This window comes from Vicia villosa, unplaced genomic scaffold (genome assembly GCF_029867415.1).
Source record: "Vicia villosa cultivar HV-30 ecotype Madison, WI unplaced genomic scaffold, Vvil1.0 ctg.001572F_1_1, whole genome shotgun sequence".
In the NCBI taxonomy this organism is placed as follows: Eukaryota; Viridiplantae; Streptophyta; class Magnoliopsida; order Fabales; family Fabaceae; genus Vicia; species Vicia villosa.
Window position 1 is genome coordinate 199950 of NW_026705664.1, and position 18164 is coordinate 218113.

The window sequence follows — 18164 nt, forward strand, 5'->3', positions numbered from 1 at the left end:
TGTTACCACTCCCAACCTAAAGCCATCATCTTATTCTCATTTCTCACTTTCACCGTGCCCAACAACAATTTCCTCCGAGAACCTCTCAGCTTAGGGTTTATCCATCAGACACACACACACACACACACAAATATCCACCCATATAAAACCCTCTTAATAAGCCATACTCTTCTCGACTCAAGATCCCCCTTCTCTTCTCACGATTCCCCATTGTTGCACGCTCTGATTCTTCTAGGTTTTCTTCACAGAGGACTCCGTTTCGAGATCGAAGTTGGAAACTTTGGTGGGAAAGGGAATGAAATGCAGGATTTCACTGGTGTTGGGTGTTGTTTCGTATTGCGCAATTTCGACAATTGCGAAAAAAAAGAAGTTAAATTAGTTTTTTATTGAAAGAATATATCAACGTTTTCAATTGTTTGTTGAAAACGACTTAGAAATCTGTTACGGTAAGTTGGATTTACTTTTTTTTTATTTGATTTGATTTTATATTGATTTCTAAAGAAACTTTTCTCCATCACAGCGATTTCGGTCAATGCATATGTCAATTTCTTTTCTAAAATCTTTATTCATAACCTTGCATTGTTTGTTTAAACTGCTTAATTTCAAGGGTGTACACTATTTATTTGTTGAAATGTATACGATTTTGATATGATTGTTATGAGTTTGTGTGTTTGTAGAGATATGATGGTGAATCTATCAACTCTTGGGGTTACTTGCTATTTGAGTATCTTAAACGGGACACTCCTTATTGTTATCAACCTTTGGATGATAAGGTAGGATAACTTACTGACTCTACGTTTCCAAATCCATGGATGTTTGCTATTTCCATAAATTTCTTTAGCTATTGATTAATTTCCATTTTTTGTATAGAATAGATAACGAACCTTGCTTTTCGTTTCCCTCAACTACTAACACTTTGTTTACCTGTAATTTTCTGAGCATATGAGCTTTAGATATGACTGTGATTCTTTAAATTTTTGCAGATTAATTCAAAATTTACATTATCTATATCGCCTGAAAACAAAGAACTTCAATCCTATGCTTCACATGTAGCTCACCTTAGAAATAAATGTTTTCCCATGGTAAGTTTGCCAATTATATCTCTTTTACAAATGGTCTACTTGTTCTTGATCAATCTATCAAAACTCATTGTTATTAAGTTTACATATGTGTTAGTTAGTTACAAATGACTGTATGCAGAGTCTTTTATTAGTATTCCTGTGATCTTATTCTTATATATGTATCAGGGCTCATATTTTGTGTCAAAAGCCATTAATATTACATTTAATGAGAATCTTGCTACAGTTTATTATGAATATTCACTTGAAAATGGTAAGTGAAGAAAGAAAGCATCTAGCATACTACTATTATCTCTTTTAGTTAAATTTCATTTACACCAATTGAGAAAATCATGGTTCACAATTTCTATTTCTATTAAATGAATTAAATTCTATTTTTCAAATCTTACAGGCTAACTTTTTAGTAACTTCATGCTAGATAGTTTCATATCTTACATGCTGACTTTTTTAGTTTTTAGCAATACGTAGGAATCATATCTATCAACTTCAAAATTTAACTGCATTATTAAACGTGTAACAGTGCTTAGTAAAGTCTGATTCAAACATAAACATTTGTATGGACGGTGTACTAGTTTAGAGTTAACTCTGATTGTTCATTGTACTTACCAATGTTGTGTTCAAACAAGTTCTCCAGGCACAATGTTAGTTGGTAAACAACATTCCCTTTTTTTATGCTACAATTTTAATCTCCATCTTTGAAATCTTTCTTTTGATGTTATTTTGTATAATTGAAGTTAGAGAATCGGTTGTACGATTTATTCACTTCAACAAATTTTTTAAATATTCAATCAATGTAATTTCTCTAATATATATCTCTGATTTTTTTCTTCAAATTTTCAAGTTTATAATAAGTACGTTCTCATAATTTGTTGAGCTATATTTCATTGTTTGTGAAAATAGTACTTGGATCAATGCATAAAATTTGGGGCATATTATCAGTCTATATTTGAATATTTATGGACTGCAAAAAAAAAATTTAGAGTTGACAAATGAGATATCGCAACGAGTAATATGAATCCAGACGGAACCCGTGTGAGTTTGTAATATAGTTAATCTCATAGTTTTTATGTACTTGTAATACATTCATTTCATAATTAATGAAAAGCATTCTCTTTCCAAATTAATTGATTAAAGAGTGAAGACTCATTTACCTAATCATATTAGTCCTTCTGCTAATATTTTTCTCAAACTGGTTTTTTTCTACTTTTAATAATATCAAAAAAGTCAAAATTGTTTCTTATAAGGAATCGAACCCAAGGTCTTTAAAACACATCTTTGTGTCTTTACCACTAGGCCAATGTACATTCATGACAACTAATTCCCATGATTTCTACTAATATTAACAAATTTTGTACATAAATTTTTACCTATGAGGTCTCAAATCAATTTCTATTGTTAATAAAGTGATTATCATTTACAATTAGACATATCGGTTTTTATTGTTAGTAAAGTGACTATCATTTATAATTAGACAAATCAATTTCTATTGTTAATAAAGTGATTATCATTTACAACTAGACAAATCATTTTCTATGGTTATAAAAGTGACTATCAAGAACAACTAGACAAATCAATTTCTATTGTTAGTAAGTGACTATCATAGACAAATCAATTTTTATTATAGTAAATTGGCTGTTATTTAATTTGAAGGGACTTGGGTTCGAGACCCTATTGGTACAAATTTTGTGTTTTTTGTTTTAAATGTAGAATTGTTTAAGATTACTAGAAATCATGAGAATTACTTATCAAGAATGTACATTGGTCTTAGTGGTAAAGATGTAAGATGTGGTTTAAAGGGCCTGAGTTCAACTCTTTATAAGAAACAATTTGGCTTTTTAATATTATTAATTCATAATTTTTTAAAAATGAAATTAAAAATAAAAAATTAATTTAGTATTTAAAAAATGAAAAATAAATAAAATCTAACGTGGCAGTTCAATCACGATTTAAATAAATTTTGTAAGGGATTAAATCGGGTCCATTTTATTGTGAAGAACTAATTTGAGTTGTGTAACTTTTGTGAGGGATCAAAATGGATCTTCACTCTTGATTAAATTAAAAACTTAATTTCAAATAATTATTATTTTTTTTATCAAATTGATCTATTAATTATCAAGAAAAATTAATGTATAAAATATTTATAAATCTATAAATAAATTATTTTGTAAAACATTTTGATCTTGTTCACTCAAATGCCAAACTTTGTTAAAAGAGCTTAGTGTCACAATATTTGTGATGTTTCTTTTATAGTAAAACACGCCTTCATTAATAGTCAAACCAACAAACAAGTCATAAGAGATATTGGATATAGATTGCTTACAAATTAAGATACAATCAAACCAAAAGCAACAACATTTCATCTAGTAATTCAATATCTTGCAAACACCATCAGTGGTAATATGGGAGTAAGAATCCACAATCTTTTTCCAAATCCAATTAAGGATGATTTCTATGACTTGTATTTGTGCATTTCGACAATCATTGGTCTCGGGATTGCCCAATCTTCTCGAATGTTCACAAATTAATAGATGATTAAAGATAGTGTTTTAATGGATGTTGGACTCATAAGCTTCCTCTGTCACCATGAAATTCCAATAGACAAACATAAATATGCTACAAGATACAAAACACCTTTGAGGCATTTTGTCAAACACCAAGAGTGCAACCTTAACCCCTAAAAGACAAAAACACATGATAGAAAATACATAGACGATAATAGATAGATCTATTAGAAGAAGTAATTGTATATTATACAACATCCATGGCGGCTTCGAGGATGGACGAAAGATTTTCAGCATCAAAGGTATATGAGCAACTACAAGGGAGAAAGGTGCATCCACCATTCTTAAGTTTGATATGTGCAAAACACCATTAATCAACTTGTCATTTGTTAGTGATTGTAGCTCTAGCGGGGGCCGCAACAACACAAAGGGAGGCTTGGTTGTGGTTTGTGGTGGATAGAGGGAATGTCTGGTGAGAGGCTTGGTTATGGTAAGGGCGTGAGAACAAACTTGGATAAAGGGAATAATGCTTTAATTAGAAAGGGAGATGACCACCATAAAGATGGAAGAAGAAAGCCACCATGGAGATGGGAGGCAGCCACCAAAGCCTAGAGGGTTAGGGGGAATTTCTAGAGAGAAGAGGGAGCATCTCTCTCTAGAACTCACATGTGTGAGCCCAAGTTAACTTTTCTTGTCTTTTTGTGATGATGAATATTAAGTTGTCACTCGTTAAGGTCGTATCAACCAGACTTATAAAAAATTCCATAAAATCAAATTAAATCATAAATTCGAACTAAAAAGTTGTTAAATATTTGAACAATTGCCTATAATTAATGAATCAAACCATTATTTTCAAATATTTCAATAACCTAATCGTTGTCAAACACATCATACATATTTTTATTGATAAATAAAAAATATTGAAAAAAATGTTTGTCATTGATTAATATTAAAACTATTGAACAAACTTTTTCACATATGAATAATATTTATTATTGATACATAAAAAATATAAGATACATCTAGTTTTGATAAATATAATTTTTTTTTTACATATTTGTCATTAATACATAAAAAATAAGATAAATATTATAAGTAAGAATTTCAAATTTGTTTCGGTAGGTGGAGATGTACACTAAGTATAAACAAAGGACGATTTCTCTCACCGAACTCTTTGGAGGTGTTAACTCTTCGCCTTCGGATTTCTATTGAATGCTCCATAAGGCTTGGCTGTCTTCTGGGAGCACATACCTCCTATCGAGGAGGAGGTCTTGGATCGAGTGAAGGCCTTTGAAAAATGAAAAAGCTTTAGGAGCCAGGAGAAAGGAAAGAATAATGTTTTTTGGCTTGAAGAAGGTGAAGGTGCCACCAATGGATATATAACTGGTAGTCTCTCTTAAATAAAATACATGCCCTTTCATGAACTACTTCAACCAAGCCAAGGGGTAGGCCTTTTTTTTCAAGACCCCCTTTCAGAAAACACATTGGCTTTCAATCAAGTTCGAGGATCCATTAAATAAAGCAAAAAATGTATGTTATGGACGAAAGGTAGATGTTCATTGGCGAATAGAGATCGCAGAGTCTAATCTGGTAAATATCTCCTATAATAAGGCGGAGAACGAATAATAACTCGGCAAATGTCCGATTTCAAAGATAAGTGTGTCTTTCTTTTAATTAATAGAACATGAAGAGGAGTCAGCCAAAAAGATATTTTAAAATAACGCTCAAGTGGCTCCCGCATGGTAACGACTTCAAACTTAAACAAAGAACGTTCGTCTCCAAGGCATGGGTCAAAGAAAATGTATCGAAATGACTTCTAGCATCACCGAAAGGATCGAAACCACATTCATAGGCCGACAATTTTTCTGAATAGGTCAAACTATTGAAAGTTAAAGGAAAAGGAAGATCGAGTAAGATCAAAGAAACTAGCATTCAAATTTATAAAAAATAATCATGATAATTTGATACACGTATTTAAAACTCAACTTATTTTTATCATAATAATTACAATTAAATTGAAAGTATTTAGGTGTTTGATAAAAACCAATTTTTCTATTAATTATAGAGTTTAAAGATAGTGCACTGACAGTGTAAAACAGTTTTACACATACAACCAATCAAAATGTTTTAATTTGCCATGTAATTTCAGTTTTTTAAAATTAAAAATAAGATTTATTCTGATGAATGTCTCTAATTGATTGACAGTGTAAAAATCCTTTACACTGTCAGTGCATTTCTTTTTTTCCCTTAATTATATTGTTTAATTTCTTAAATTATCTTTCATTAATTAATAAAATATATTATCTATTACATGTTTGATTAATATCTAACATAACAATAATATTTATAGCAAACTGATCCGATAACACAAGTATTTTTCTGTTTTTATATTATCTTTAGAGCCTGTTTTTTTTAGCTTTTAAAAATAGATATTTTTTTTTATAATTTTAAAAATAGATTTTATAAAACCGTTTTTTAAAATATTATAAGTTTTTATATATTCGTGTTTTCTAAGTTGAACGACTAATTTTGACACTCTATAACATAAATATTCATTATTGAAGATTAAAATATTGTCGAAATCGCAATTTTTTTCAAAAAGTTGTATTTCAAAAATAATTTTTATGAAAATTCATTTGAAATAGCTTTTAAATTAAGTGATTTTTTGAATTTTTCATATAAAAAAGTTTTAATAAAATGATGAAATGTCTGAATCAATATTTTAAGAATAATTATTCAAACCAAATTTTCATTTAAATCTTTTATAAAAAGTTTCTTTAATTTTTTTTTCTTACAAAATTATTGGTCCGTTTGTTTTGGATTTTTCTAAAAAAGTTTTTCATAGTGTTACAAAATTTTGCGATAAAAATTTTTACAAAGAAACTTTTTATAAAAGCTTCAAATGAAAATTTTTATTTGAATAGTTATTTTTAAAATGTGATTTTAGGTATTTCATCTATTTATGGGAAAAAAATTGGATATCAAAATTTCAAAAAATCACTTAATTTTGAAGCTATTTCAAATAGATTTTCATAAAAATTATTTTTGAAATACAACTTTTTGAAAAAATTGCGATTTTAACTAAATTTTGGTCTTCAATAATCTATGTTTATGTTCTAGGATGTCAGAATTAGTATTTCTTTTTAGAAAAAACGAATATACAAAAAACTTGTAATATTTTAAAAAACGGTTTTAGAAAATCTATTTTCAAAAATACAAAAAAAAATCATTTTTTTAAAACTGAAACAAACTGGCCCTATATTACACTGTAAAAATCATTTAAAAAAAACCTCAAAACAAACGACATAGTTCTATAAAAAATTGTCTAAATAAATCAAATCTTTTAATTTATACATTTAACTATCTTTATAAATTAAACTAGGCTAAATTACAGTATTGGTCCCTCTGTTTTAGGTTTTTCACGATTTTGGTCCCCCTATTTTCTTTTTAAACAGTTTTGGTCCCCCATCCCAATTTTGTCCATGAACAGTGCATAAACAGTGTATGTCCGTACATGAACAGTACATGTCCGTACATGAACAGTTGCATCAAAATTAAGATGGGGGACCAAAACTGTTTAAAAAAAAATAGGAGACCAAAATTGTGGAAAACCTAAAACAGATGGACCAAAACTGTAATTTAGTCCTTAACCTATGATGAGATTCACTCATCAATCAATGTTTTGTCTTTCATCTTATCTTTCAGTCCACCTTAGTTAGGCCTTAATTATCTGATACAATTTTCAAAAGCTATCCAGCTTAAACCAATGACATTGACACATCAAAATTTAATTGAACATTTCACCTTATAAGATATTGATTTTGATCTAGTCTTTAAGTAGGTATTTGTAGGTAAAATAATGACAGTCAAGAATGCGTGAATGAGACTTTTCTATGATCAAAATAGTCAGTGCTATATTTGTTAGTGGCGTTAATCATTCATAATCTATCATATAAGAAAAGTCTACCATTTCCTCATCTCTTACCTATGCCACATCAGCCTCTCTTCTCACAAAATTCCACATCATTCATTTCCCATTGTAGGATTGAACTTTAAACCTCCAACCTCTCATGATCTCGCAGTTACAAATTATTTACTTTCTCTGGCCATTCACATTCACAACTGCTTACAGCACTAATGACCTCATATAATGCTTATGCCTTCCAAGCCCCTTCTGCCTTCCAAGCCCTCCACCTTCCACGTTCCAAAACACTTTTATCATTACTATATATAACCATCATACTTTCACAGTATCTATCATGTTCATCAAACCTTTTCCACATCAAACCTAATCGTGAAAAATTTTGGTTTATACTATTTTTGCAATTACAGCCATTCCCACGACTATTCATGTGCCCACGACTATTCATGTGGAAAATTTTGGTTTATACTATTTTTGCAATTACAACCATTCCCACGATTATTCATGGACAAACTGGAATTTAACATTTTTTTCTTTCTTTTCTTGATAGAGTTATTTGCAGTTGAATTTGTAGTGTATCATTCTGAAGTACTAATTGGCGTTTCATGTTATTTGCAGGTTGAATTTGTAATGTATCATTTTGAAGTACTAATTGGCGTCACTCCATAGTATATGGTTCGTTTTTTACATGGGTTGTTTCCAATCCCTATTTTCTATTTTTTTAGTAACAATTTAAATATTGTCCTAATATGTGTTTTGAATTTTTTTTCTGGTGCAGACAGTAGAAAACATCGTCTATACGATTCGTTTGAAATAAATATTCTTCTTTGACTGTCCCGAAAGTTTGAAAGTTTGAGCTGTAGAAGTAGAAATCAAGTTGGCTGGTTTCAATATACAATGGAGAATCTGCTTGAAATTACTGGGTTATGCTTGCGCAAGTTTTGTCAAAAATGTAGATATTATACTATGTAAATAACATGATATTTTATATTAATTCATAGAATGAACTTTAATTTTTTATATTTTAAGTGCAAATATTAATAAATAAATCTTAATTGATTGATTTTATGTTTGAGCGATATTTATATTAAATCTTAGTAATTATAGAAATTGTAGATATTATAATATGTAAATAAGATAATATTTTATATTAATTCATAGAACTAAAGAATATTTTAGTTAGGTCAAATTAAGAAATTAAGGTTATCAATATATACAAAGTTAGTTTCATAAAATATTATTGATATTTATTTATTATAAGGTCGAACAAAACAAAAAATAAAGATAAAATATTACAAATTAAAAATGTATACATAATTTTGAAATTTATAAGAAAATAGAATCAAAGAGTAAAGAAAAAAACATTATATTTGTTTAGGTAAATAAAGAGTTTTGAAATGAAAAGACATAAATCATTTACCTATAAAAAAATTAAATATCATAATCATTTTACTTGATTGCAACTTTAATTTTTGATTTAATCTGATTGCAACTTTTGATTTATTATTTTTAATTTTTTGATTTAATATGATTACAATTTTTAACTTTTTATCCATAATAATCCAAGCATTATGGTTGATTTGAACGTGATTTTAAAGAATGGTTTGTTGAAATAATGAAGCAGCACACCTATTTTCTTGATATGGAAATAATTGGTATATTATTGCAAATTTTAATAAATAAATTTCATTGATTAATTGATTTTATCTTTGAGTGATATTTATATTAAATCTTAGTAGCTATAAAAATTATAGATATTATAATATATAAATAACATAATATTGTATATTAATTCATATAACTAAATAATATTTTAGTTAGGTCAAATTAAAAAAATAAAGTTTATCAATATATATATATATATATATATATATATATATAATTTATAAAGTTAATTTTATAAAATATTATTGATATTTATTTATTCTAAGGTCGAACAAAAAAAAATATAGAATATAATAAAATATTACAAATTCAAAACATATACATAATTTTGAAATGTATAAGAAAATAGAATCAAAGAATAAAGAAAAAATAGTATATTTTTTTAGGTAAATAAAGAGTTTAGAATGAAAAGCTATAAATCATTTACTTATAAAAAAGTTAAATATCATAATTATCTTTAGTAATCATTGATCGATTGATTGCAACTTTTAATTTATGATTTAATCCATGTGATTGCAACTTTTGATTTCTTATTCTTTTAGTACTTACCATATGTATATTTAAATTATTAGATTTGAGAATATATTGTACTTTTATATCTTACAAAATTATATTGTTTTTACAATATTGTATGATTTACCTAAAAATAATATAATTTTGAGTAAATATTGTACTTTTGTATGATTTACCTAAAATTATCTAACTTTTTAAGATATAAAAGCCTTTTTAACGACTCATACCTTAAAATCAGTACGTTGGGAATAATTTAATTGATAAGAATCAATACATTAAAATCATATCAATTACTTACCAATATCTTAATTGGTATAAAATAAATACGTTACATATATATTTAGTACTCCAATTATATTGATGTTATATCACCAAAAATTGAGTGAATCATATTATCATTAAAAATTAATAAATATAATTTATCTCACTTGATTTCCTTCAAAATTATTTAATAGAAACTTTCTAAAATAATGAATTTATCAACATAATTTTGAAACCAAATTTCATATGGTTAGAAGATTTTTAACCTCTCATTTAACAAAAGGATAAATATTATTAGATACATATTTTAATAAAATATTTTAGGCATATCATTGCTTTTATATATTGTATGGAGTTTTTTGATAAAAAATTCATAGATATTATTATAAAAATAAAGTATATTTTCAAAATATTTAAAATACAACATGTGCCATCGTCATTCTCTGTATAGAAAAATTAACTACTATTTTCTATTTTCACTTTAATAAGATTTCTTACTAATACTACTAAATTATTTAAAATATAAAATACGAAAGTTATATATATATATATATATATATATATATATATATATATATAAATGAAATTTTTTAGAGATTATTAAATAAAATAAATATATTAGATCTATTGACTTTTTTTTTAAAATATTTAAAAATAACTATGGGTGTTAATAAGCATAAGTAATCGAATGAAACATAAGTATTGTATGAATAAATAGTAATAGAATGAAACATAAGTAATGTATGAATAAGTAGTAATAGAATGAAACATAAGTAATATATGAATAAATAATATCAAAATTGTATGATATTTTTTATTAATCATACAATTTGTTTGTCATTTATAAAATTTAAAATTTAATTGAACAAGTTCATCAATAATCAATATATATATATATATATATATATATATATATATATATATATATATATATATATATTTATCTATATATATATATATATATATATATATATATATTTATTTATCTATATATAATATAATATAATTGAAATATTACCATTAAAACTTTAATGTGTCAATTCTATCCAAATACAAAATAATATATTACGCATACACACGGGTAATTATATGGTACGCACATATGGTACTGATATTAACACATTTAATTAAATGTAATAACGAGAATAAGTTTACAATTGATTTAAATAGTTGGCTTAATTGCAACTTTGGTCCCCCTATTTTGTCTTTTTCTTGATTTTAGTCCCCCATTTTTAAAACCACGATTTTGGTCCCCTTTTTGGGTTTTCTAATGAAAAAGAGACAGGAATAGGGACTTATTTTGTAGAAAAAAAACAAAATAGAGGGACGAAAATTGTACATAAAACTTAAAAAAGGGACTAAAATAGTGATTTTTAAAATAGAGGAATCAAAATCAAGAAAAAGACAAAATAGGAGGATTAAAGTTGCAATTAAGCCTAAATAGTTTTATAAATAATTTCAAAACAAAAATATTTATATATAGGAATAATTAACTATTGATTCAAATATTTTATATATGGAATAATATATTTGATTTATAAATTGAGTTTAATCAATTATATTAAATATTTATTATTAATTGTATTATATAATTTGATAGAATATTTCTTCATTATAGTTTGTCAGTTTAAGATTTTTGTTATTATAAAAAAATTTAATTATCATCAAGTATTTTTAAACAATGTTAAAATTAATTTATTTTTGTTTCAAAAATATCATCAAAATATTGAATATTAATAGAAACATGAAGTTACTGATAAAAAAATTGAATATTAACGGGAACATGTAGTTATTAATCAAAATACTGAATATTAATAGAATTTTTTTTAATATTAATGGGTACATGAAGTTACTAATCAAAATATTGAATATTAAAGATAATATTAAATTACTGATCAAAATATTAAATGTATTGAATATTAACGGAAACATGAAGTTACTGATAAAAAATGGCATGTTAACGAGAGCATAAAGTTACTGATCAAAATATTGAATATTAACGAGAACACGAAGTTATTGATCAAACTATTAATTATTAACGGGAAAACAAAGTTATTGATCAAACTATTGAATATTAACGGGAAAACAAAGTTATTGATCAAACTATATTGAATATTAACGAGAACATGAAGTTATTAATCAAAATATTGAATATTAATGAGAACATGAAGTTAGTAATCAAAATATTGAATATTAACGTGAGTATTAAATTACAGAGCAAAGTATATAATATTAACGGGAACATGGAGTTACTGCTAAAAATATTGAATAATAACAGAAACATGGCGTTATTAATCAAACTATTGAATATTAACAGGAACAAATTTGAAACATTAACAGAAACACGAAGTTAGTGATCAAAATAATGAATATTAATGGGAATTTGAAGTTATTGATCAAAATATTAAATTTTAATGGGAACATGAAGTTACTGAACAAAATATTGAATATCAACGAGAACACGAAGTTATTGATCAAAATATTAAATATTAAGGGGAACATGAAGTTACTGGTCAAAATATTGAATATTAACGGGAAATGAAGTTTATTGATCAAAATATTGAATATTAGTGGGAACACGGAGTTACTGATCAAAATATTGAATATTAACGGGAGCACAGAGTTATTAATTAAAATATTAAATATTAACGGGAGCACAAAGTTAATGAACAAAATTTTGAATATTATCGAAAACATTAAGTTACTATCCAAATTTTAAAAATTAACAGGAACAAATTTTGAATGTTAACGGGAACACAAAGTTACTAATCAAAATAATAAATGTTGACGGGAACACGGAGTTATTGACAAAATATTGAATATTAACAGGAACATTAAGTTACTGATAATTTTTTTGAATATTAACGGAAACGAATTTGGAATATTAACGGGAACACGAAACTTATTGATCAAAATAATGAATATTAACGGGAACAAGGAGTTACTGATCAAAATAATGAATATTAACAAGAACATGAAGTTACTGATCAAAATTTTAAAAATTAACGGGAAGAAATTTGAAATATTAACGGGAATACGAAGTTACTTATCAAAATAATGAATATTAACGGGAACATGAAGTAACTGGTCAAAGTATTTTTCTATTAATTATGCATTTTGAATGAATCATTATTATAAATGGAGTTTGTAGTGGTTTCTCATTGGCCTACAACAGAGAGCTGATAGTTTGAGATTGGGCTGATAGTTTGTAGTTATAATTGAGCCAAAATAATTAATTTTCTCCTTAGCTAGCAAAAAATAATCGATTCTCCTTAGCTGATAGTTTGAGATTGGGCTAATAGTTATCACTAATTGAATTATATAATTTGATTAAATATTTCTTCATTATAATTCGTGAATTTGCGATTTTAAAACTTTTCCTTCATTATAATTTGTTAAATAAAATATTACTATTTTTATAACTTTTTCAATTTTACCCAAAACTTAATCTTTTACTAATATCTTTTATTTTTCTCAATCACAATGCGCGAAAACGACGGTACCCGTGCGAACGCACGGGTAAGACACTAGTTTATTCTAAAAGTAGATTAAATTATATTCATGTGATTCATGATTATGTGTGTATGTATATGTTATTTGAATTGAAGTATTATTACCGTTTAATGAATTGATGACTCTATCAGTGTTTTTTTTTAAATTTAAAAAAATATATTTTTTCTTTGTATTTTTGAAAATAGATTTTTCAAAATCGTTTTTTAAAATATCACAAGTTTTTTTATATTCGTTTCTTTTAAAATGAAACACTAATTTTAACATCCCATAACATAAACATACATATTGAAGACTAAAATTTAGTCAAAATCGTAATTTTTTAAAAAAGTTGTACTTCGAAAATGATTTTTATGAAAATCTATTTGAAATAGCTTCAAAATTAAGTGATTTTTTGAAATTTTGATATCTAAATTTTTTCATCTTTGTAAAATTTTTTTTCACAAAAATTATGTAACACTATAAAAAGAAAATTTTACTTAATACCCCTACAATTATACTCATACCCCTATGTGAAAAAAATTTGGACCGAAAAATACAAAATTTTTTTTGTGTAAGATATAAATATAATTGTAGGGATACAAAGTAAAATTTTCCTATACAAATCTTTTTTAAAAAAGTCAAAACAAATGGGTCCAATATTAAGCCCGTCCAAACTGACATGCAAACAAAACCGGTGCTTAGAGAGAGAATTCAATTTGGCACCTCCACTTTTGTACCTTGCACCCCATATAATATCTCAAAAATTAGAAAACTTACTTTTTAAGCATTTTTATCACATACTAGCGTTCAAAAATTAGAAAACTTACTTTTTAAGCATTTTTATCACGTTTGTCCGCTTTTTTAATGTGCACAGCGTTACATATCACGTATAACTGCTATATCCCTCCATAATAAAATCGAATCAGAATTTTACAACTAAAATAATTAACAATTATAAGAAAAAGTAAAATCTGCAAGTAAAAATAAGGATTTTTTTTGTATAAGAAAGATTTAATATATAGCAGAACTAAGGGTTCTCCAACTTTTTTACACTTAGAAATGGAAAGTTCATGTCTATATTCTTCTCTTGTTCAATTTTCATCTTACAATTTATTAATTTTATTTAAAAACGATGTGATTTTAGATTGTACCGTTCAATTAAGTTATTTCAACTATGTTAGTGTTTGCATTGCAAACAATAGGAAAACATATTAGAAATGATTTCCTTTTCCTAAATACATTTTACCATGCTTCTGAGTTTCTCACTCACATTTTAAATTAGTCTATTTATTCTTTTTACTTACAAAATTGTTGCCTCACCGTTATGTAATAGATAATAAATTATAGTTTTATAATCATGGTTTAGGCCTAACTAAATTGTAACTTTATGAGATTTCTTGGTCATTGTTTTCTTCTCTTTTTTCTTCATATTAATTTAGATTTCTTCTCATTCAATTTTCATTTCTCTCATTTTCGAGACATTGATTGATATTATCAGTAATAAACTCTCTTTTTCTTTCTTTCTCTTTAATATCTCCTCCTCTCCTTTTGTTTTTTCTCTTTAAGTCTAACTCTATCTCACCAAATCAAATAATCAAGATATCATTCTTTCTTTTTAAAATTATGTTTTGTTATATATTTAAATTAATAATTTTTATGCTGGAATACTTATTGTAATTGAAGTCACATTTTGGTTCACAAATTGGCGGTAATTTACACTGATATTTATATCATATTTAATTAATTCTGATCAATAAATTTGATAGTCAATAGTAGTTGTATTTAATGGTTGAAAGCTGATGGAGAAGTTTAAAAAAATGCCACATTATCCGTTTTTTTATTGTGCTAACGCATATATGTTTGTTATGATGTTTTTCACTTACGAAGATCTTAAAAAGAATATTAATTGAACACAATTGTTTAAAAACAAAGTAAGATGTTAAAATATTCACTTTAAATATGTTTTAGTAATTTATTATTATAGCTCAAGTAATCAACACTAAAAAGAGTGTTCTTGAGACCAATTTAACTATGCAAAAGACTAATTTTTATAATTATAGTTTACGAAGCATACTCTAATTCTAAAAGTTTAAAACTCTCTCACCTAAAAAAAGTCAATCATGAGTAAAAGTTTTTTGTGTTAGGAGGATCAATGGATAAACAATAATAGGCATGAAACAAACACATAGAATTAGAAAAACAAAATCTATTTCATAGATAGTAATAGTATATAACTAATTTAAATGAATATTTGCACACATTAAATGAAAATATCCTTCACTAAAATTTTTAAAATGTTATTCATGGATTACTGATGGAATTGAAAACAAATAAACACATACATGAAAAAGAGAAAACAAAGAAAATCAATTGATAGCATGCCATACATAAATATTAAAAACATAAGAGGCTGTGTGTTTTCATTTATATTTCAATGCTTTTTGCTAATAGGATGTAAAGGATGTTGCAATTGTTCCAAATGTATTATGCTTCGGTAAAACATATAAAGACAATTTTATTTTGCAGTTATCAAAAAATTGCCAAACTGAAAAAATTAGTTTCCGTAATCATAAATTGAAAGGATGAATTTTAAGATACAAAAGCAATTAATGTATCTTTCTCCATCTTTCATGGTTGTAACTCCTAAATTAAATATATAAACCTCTCAAACACAATGACACAAATAACATTAATTTTTTCATCTGTAATTCTTAGGCACTTTTAAAGAATAAAATAGGAAAAGAAATTGGATGTTTAAAAGGTAAACCAACTCTAGTAGTTACTTAGTTAAAATATTTTGTAACTGTTCCGTAACTCCTCTTGAACAATTGTACATTATTATTAGCATTTTTATTTAAATTTAATAAACTATATTTTAAGGGGGTAAAAAGGGAATAAAAATAGGCCAGCCCAAAATTCCCTATCCTTTTTATATATAGTTATAGATTTCGAATTAAAAAATAATGATCTGTTTGGCTCCGAGATTTGCTAGAAAATATCGACTTCTTATAAGGGAATAGCATTTTTCATTCAATTTGTGTGTTTATTATGAATTTTTGTTATGATGCCGGATTTTGCACAAAGTTCATACATTTTTACCTTTTTTTTAAAAGAAAAAATTTGGTATCAAACTAATGGGTTTATACTAGACTTTTAGAAATATTAAGTTTAATCTATTGTTTTTAAATTTTTATCTGATTTTTCTAAAAAAATCAGTATAAAACCTATGAGTTTTTATTGAATTTTTTAAAACTTCCGATGAAAATGCATATTGAATTCTAAATTTTTTGAAATTGCTGGTAAGGTTATAAATTTAGTTAATGGATATTTCAAAAATTCAGTATATAAACGAAGGGATGTCAATACATACTACTTCAAAATGCTACAAATGTTACTCAAACTCAAACCCGTATTTGAATACATGACTTTATTCCATAGATCCATAACATGTCTGGCCTATTAGCTTTGACGCACTCCTTGCACTTTGAACCAACATTTTTTTGAAATATGGAATACACAAAATATATGGAATGAAAATGGAAGACAAATTCAATGGCATTCATCAGGGCAGGTTTCTGATCTGTCACCATGGTCTTGGGAAGAAACTTCTAGAAGTTAACAACTCCTTCAATTTCTTCAGTGCCCATTTGAAATTCCTCAATTTCATGTTTCAAAAAGAAAAATCCTATTAGGCATGTGTCTTCACATATAGAAAAATTTGAATTTGAAAAACTTTGTGGATCAAAATTAGAGTTAGAAAACAATTTTAGAAAATGTTTATAAATATGTTGTAGCGGTGAAAAATTGAGACCAGAGGCCATTGAATTGACCCGACTCATTTATTTTTAGTGAAAGTCTCTACCACGCTTTATTGTTTCTAGAGAAAATGGGAAAAAGAGCGAAATAAAACCCAAAGAAGTTTTAAAATCAAAACTAATAAAATAAACAAAGATCTTAGGTTTGGGGCTTGGTTATGCAAGGAGAAGGTATTAGCACCACTCACATTTATTGTTATTTAAAAGTGTGCTCGACAAGACATCGCATCTTGTGCCTACATACCCCTTAAGTGCAATAGGAAAACCAGGGCATTTGTAGTTCCCTTTAAAAGAAAATAAAGAGCCAAGCGGCAAATTCTTTTTGGGTGTTGAACTTTAATAATACTCGACGGGTTTCTAAAATGTTAAGTTTTAATAATACTTAACAAGTTTTTTTTAAAAGGTGTCAAGCTTTAACAATACAAGGCAAGGGTAATTTAAAAGAGTGGTGGTTGAGCTTTAACAATACAAAATCAAGGTTAATTTAAAAGAGGTTGAGCTTTAACAATACAAAACCATTTTTAAAACAGGAGAGGTGCAAGACTTTAACATTGTTAAGTACAAAGTGAAGGAGTTGTAAAAGAGAGTGACTACCTTGACGATTTTAGTCAATACCATTCTCATTCCTTTGAATTTAGCAACAATGAGGAATCATGCATCTCAAGCATGCATTAAGGGTGAATATCTCAAGTGGTGTGTGAAACATGTTATGTGTATCATGTATACCAAAGGGTGAGTATAAACAAAGATATCAATGTATAAACTCAGGTATAATAGGTATTATGAATATAAGGAGTGACATACCTTGAGATCATACCATGTATGTATGATTATGATATATAATGGATGAATAAATATCTCATGCATGTGGGGTTAGTAGTGTGTGTATATATATAGGAGGCATATCAAGTGAGAG